The 6000-nt window shown below is 38.8% G+C and overlaps 1 pseudogene; it reads left to right on the top strand.

The window, feature by feature from the left end:
- The first annotated feature begins 1897 nt into the window (after positions 1 to 1897).
- LOC127198860 (uncharacterized) lies at positions 1898 to 1996 on the top strand (annotated as a pseudogene).
- The last annotated feature ends 4004 nt before the right edge of the window (positions 1997 to 6000 follow it).

Below are 6000 nucleotides of genomic sequence, written 5' to 3'. Positions count from 1 at the left end.
TCCACACACTCAAAACAAAGTCTTACTCTGTGCTTTCAGAGCAACAGGGAAAAACAGACAGTGGATGGAAAACTTGACACTAAAGAAACAGAGACATCCATTCACTGAGGTTGAATGGTGACAATATTTTTGCTTAATTCAATTTACAATGAGCTCTTCCCAGATCAGAAGCAGGCAAGCCTGCCCTCTAGTTGTAAAACTATGAAATTGAAACAAAAGGCATTTTCCAAGTACCAGAAGAAAATTAGGAGAATATCCTTAAAATATAAGACTGTATTATTCAAAACAAAAAAATGTCATTCAAAGAATAAAGTGACACATACCTCTTTAGCTCACCATTTGGTTATATATTTGGTAACTATTATCAATCTTGCTTTAAAAATCCATTAGGGGCTGTGATTTGGCAGAAAACACTAATGTTACATTGTTACTTGAGGGAAAAAAAAAAAACACAGAACTGCTCTAAACTTCCACAAATCTTATGAGTTCAGCTCTGCTATCTGGTTATATGTAGCTTCTATATGAACTCAGTCCTCACTCAAACAGGCACTGGCACTGTGACTTTCAAATGGATCTGATACATATTAAAATGTCTAACACTGCTTACTGTGTCATAATCCTGGACACCTAACAGGCATGTTTACACAGAAAAGTCAGGAAAGCTGCCTGCTCTTCTGAGTCTTTCCACCTTAGTAAGTGGCTACTTCCTTCACGGGGCCCTAAAGCCCCAAACCTTCGGACCACGTTTCTTGACACCCCACAGTCTAACACACAGTACACATTACAATGCATCTGCAATATGAGTTCTATTGACTTGGGCCTTCAAGTAGTTTCTTTTCTCTTACTTATCTGTGTCACCTTTAATCAGAATACCAACCACTCTCACGCAAGAAAGTCATCTTTAGAAAAGACTGTGATGCCCTGAGTGGATAGCTACAATCTGGTCACAACAGCTAGCCCTAATCTCTCACCTCACTTTTTAATATTCATGAACACTGTTCTTTTCAGCTGCTTTCATCAGTTGCACACTACCAGCTTATCACGACTTCAGCACACGCTTTTTCTGCTGGGAATACTCTGCTACCAAACATACACTACCCTCCTTCACTTCCTCGGGTCTTGGCTTAGCTTTAACACTTACTTAATACGGTCTATTTAAAATGGCAACTCTGGGCCAGAGAGATAGCTAAGTGGGCAGATAAAAGCACTTGCTGCTGAGCCTGAAGACATTTGTTGAATCCTCAGGAACCAGTGGGGAAGGAAAGAACCAACTCCCACAAGCTGTCCCCTTACTGCTACGTTTGCTTCACAGGCATATGCTTGTGTACACACACGTAACCTTTAAAACAGCAACCTTGTATCTGGACACTCTCCATATCCTTCCTCAGTGTATTTCCCTAAAACAGCCTTATCACCATAAATGCCTATGTATTTCATGTACCAATTAAAATGAAAACACCATACAGATCAGTATGAAAACATACTATGCTCTGCTGTATACTCAGGCAGAAGTTCTTTATATAAATCAAAGGGCTTTGTTAACTTAATAATCTAGTCTGAGAAGACTACAAGCAAACACATGATAAACTAAAAACCAAACATGGTAAAAATTTGCCAGAATAAAATGATTTTTATTTATTTTTATTCTTTTTTCCATTTTTCCAAGACAGGGTTTCTCTGTGTAACCTTGGCTATCCTGGACTCACTTTGTAGACCAGGCTGGCCTCTAACTCAGAGATCCTCCTCTCTCTGCCCCCTGTGTGCCACTATGCCCAGCACGACTTTTATTTACTTCTTTGCCACTACCAGGGATTGAGCTAGGACCACACAAATGCTGCTCAAGCACTTTTATCACTGAGCTACATCCCCCTGCAGTAAGAAAATGAACTATTGTTACTCGCTTTGGCAGCACATATACTAAAAATTAGAATGATAGAGATTAGCATGGCCCCTGTGCAAGGATGACACGCAAATTCGTGAAGCGTTCCATATTTTTTTATTCATAATAGCTAGAACATGGAAACAGCCTAAGTGTCCCTCAGTAGAAGAATGGATAAAGAAACTGTGGTACATTTACACTATGGAATACTACTCAGCTACTAAAAACAAGGAATTCCCAAAACTTGTGGACAAATGGATTAAACTACAAATGATCATAATGAGTGAGTTAACCCAGAAGCAGAGACTCAAGTGGTATATAGTCACTTATAACTAGACACTAGCCCAAAGGACATGTCCCATGAAAGTCTTCACCTACCAGGAAAGTAGGATAGATGTGAGGACATCCTTTTGGGACTCTAGGTGAGAGAAGTATGGGAGAATGGGGAAATAAAAAGATCCAGAGGGTCCTAGAAACCTACAAGTAGAACATAATGACGGGCAGATCTGGGCCCAGGGGTTCTGCACAAACTACGGCACCAACCAAGGACAATAACGTGCAGTAAACATTGAACCGCTACCCAGATCTAGCCAAGGCACAGGACATTCTCTACAGATGAGTGAAGAGTGGGGATTGACTTTCACATGAACTCTGGCGCCCCATATTTGACCACATCACCTTGATGGGGAGGCCTGGTGGCTCTCAGGGTAAGGATAGCAGGGTACCAAGAAGAGACTTTATACCCTATGATCATACACAGGGAGAGGAGATCCCCATCAATCACAGTCATAGGGGAGGGGAATAGGGTCAAAGTGGGAGGGAGAGAGGAATGGGAGGATAGAAGGGATGGGATAACAATTGAGATGTAATATGAATGAATAAATAAATAAACAACAACAAAAAAAAAAAAAAGAAAATGAACTATTGAATCACTTTTGGTTCATATGCCTAGACACACTTACTTAGTATCTATTACATGCTGGGAATTGGTGTCTATTTGAACTTCTTTATGGTAAAGATAAATATTACCACCACTACCTTTACAGAAAAACCTGAAGATGACAGAGTCAAATAACTTGTCTAAAAGTGACATCATGGTATTTGATGCTCAGATGTTTCTTCCAGGAACTTATAGCATAGGCACTCCACTCAAAATCTTCATTTAATAGTCTGGTAAATTAGCAATTCTAAGTTTAAATGACAAGCTATTATTATTTTCTTTCTGTATGGTTCAAGTGTGACTGACAGCAACCATATGAAATGTAGTTTTCTTTTGACCTTCAAGTGCACAGACTTCTTTTCTTTTTCCCATTTTTGTTTGTTTGCTTTGTTTTTTTGAGACAGGGTTTCTCTGTGTTAGGCTTTACTGTCCTAAACTCACTTTGTAGACCAGGCTGGCCTCAAACTCACAGTGATCCACCTGCCTCTGCCTCCCAAGTACTGGGATTAAAGGTATGTGCCACCACGCCTGGAAAGACTTATTTTCTATGTGGAAGTCAAGAGTTAAACTGGAGGGGGATAGGAGAGGGTGCCTGGGGGCAGGGCCCGGGGGCAGTTAGGGAAATACTATGTACTAACAAGGCAGAGACAACTGAAGGCAGATTTGTGTCTTGTCATTAGGATGGGTCTAGAAAACGCCTGCAACCTCAATAGTCTTGATATGCACCAGGTTTGGAGCAGAAACTCACTTTCTAAAGTCTATAAAACTAACCATAAATGTTGCACTGTTTTGGGGGCTTCAAATCTATTAACAGAAAACAAACCTTTAGTAATCTGTCTGGTTCATACTAAGTAATAAAACTGTATTCACTGAGATGTAAGACCAGAGTGTTGGTAATGCAGACTAGCCTTTGTGGTTTTTCAGTATCAGGCAAGAACCACCATTCCTTTGAATTCCTTTCAAGGAAAAAACAAACTTTTTTTCAGCAATAGGATTGTATTACTTTGTGGAAGAAAGAAAGAAAGAAAGAAAAAAAGAAAGAAAGAAAAAAAGAAAGAAAAAAGAAAGAAAAGACTGATTTAAATCACATTATTTAAATGCACCCTATTTACTTATTTAGAGACATGTGGGAAGCATGTGAGCTATTCTACCAAACTTTAGGCTTACAAAACAGAACAAAATTTTACTTTAGTATAAATTACTATCCTGATAATATTAGCAAAAATCAAAAGCCAAACATGTTATTCAGGGAGTCTTTAACACTAGTTCCTGAAAGCTCCATTATCTGTTCTCATTTTCATGTTGAGAAAAAGCATGCTCTGGTTAACAAACAGAAAAAAGTGACATGGACACTACCAAAGTATTTTGTGTATCTTGAAGCTGCACAACTTTATATGCCTTAAAACCCAGCTATCTCAGAAAGCCACCCCCTCACATCCCCTTCTCCCCATCCCCCCCACCCCCCGCCTCGTGTCACAACACATTCATGATGGTACCTGGTATAGTTTAAACAAAGTTTTAGTTTACTTAGTAAAAAGCATTTGTATATAAGAGATAGACTCTCCAGGGTCCCTCATGAAAACCTTCAAATTTCCATTCCGTTAAAAAACTAATCTAGACTAGTTCAGAGTAAAAACATCAACAAAACCTATACATTCATCATACATTAAAAAAAAAAAAAAAGACTGTCAATAAGGTGCTAAGTCAAGCCAGGTGTTGTAGTTAACACCTGTGATCAAGACATTCAGGAGGTGGAGGCTAGAGGATTTTGAGTTAAGGCTAGAAAATTCTGAGTGGGGCCAGCTTGAGCTGTGCAATGAGTTCAAAACCAGCCTGGGATATAATGTGAGACACTGTGTCTTGAGAGCCCAAGAAAGGATGTCAAGAATTATCAGCAGCACTTAACCAAGCCATCTCTAGACAGTAAAAGACAAACATTGCTCAGATAAGTACAAACACACCACTGCTCTGCCACACTCGAATCTCTGGCAATACTTTATTTACAAAATGACTGACCCCAAAAGACTATGGAGAACAACTCTCTGTCCTTCCTGCTAAAATGCCACACCTGGTTTTCTTCCATGTGCACATTTTATGAGAAAGAAGTAAACTCCACGTTATAAAGCACCATAGGTATTTCATTCTATATAATGCAATAAATCTGGACATTTTATAAGACAATTCCTGGGAAGGCACTTCAGTTTTAAAAGGAGGCACATTTTTAAACTGCAGGCCTCTTACTACTGTCTTCACCACTTAAAATCCTTGACATTTCACAATGACATACTATTTATAAACAAAGGCAAGAGACACAGTTCCCACCTAACAGATGACAAATTTGCCTTTAAAGTAGACAAATGTTAAAATCTGACAAGAAATACAAGGAGAAGAGAATAAAGGTGACATAACTGGAGCGATGAGTTTAAGAAAAAAAAAAAAAAAAAAAAAAGGTCAGTAAACTTAAATTTAACTTCCAGATTCAAAAAACCTTAAAGGTTTTCTTTTTTTCTTTTTCTTTTTTTTTTTGATATGTAACAAATGAAAAAAATTCCATTAGGTTTTTAAAGGTCATCAATAAGATTTGAATACTATTTTACTTAAATAATATATATAATAAAAAATTAGTTCAGGTGGTATCCTATAAGCCTGTAAGATTTCACTTACATAGATTTGGAAGTTAAAAAGTCCCCAAGTTGAGAAGCTGCACCTTGGAGAAGGTAATAAAATTGCAAATTCAGGGCTGGAGAGAAGATTCGGTAGTTAAGAGCAATGGCTGCTCCTGCCAAGGACCTGGGCTCTGTTCCTAGCACCTACATAGCGCCCACAATCATTTTCAACTCCAGTTCCAGGGGTTTTGATGTCCTCTACTGAGCTCCATGGACACCAAGCACACACGTGGTACACAGACATACGTGCAGGCAAAACACTCATGCACATAAAATGAAATAAATAAATCTGAAAATGTTTGTTTTTTTGGAGGGGGGGTTGTTTGTTTGTTTGTTTTTCAAGACAGTGTTTCTCTGTGTAGCCTTGATTGTCCTAGACTCACTTTGCAGACCAAGCTGGCCTGGAACTCACAGTGATCTGCCTGCCTCTGTCTCCTCAGTGCTGGGATTAAAGGCGTGCGCCACTATGCCCAGCTATGAAATGTTTTAAATTATAAATCCAAATATATATAGCG

Source organism: Acomys russatus, chromosome 14 (assembly GCF_903995435.1).
Source record: "Acomys russatus chromosome 14, mAcoRus1.1, whole genome shotgun sequence".
NCBI lineage: Eukaryota > Metazoa > Chordata > Mammalia > Rodentia > Muridae > Acomys > Acomys russatus.
Note: the sequence above shows the minus strand (reverse complement) of the source record. Positions and strands in the feature narration are given on the sequence as shown.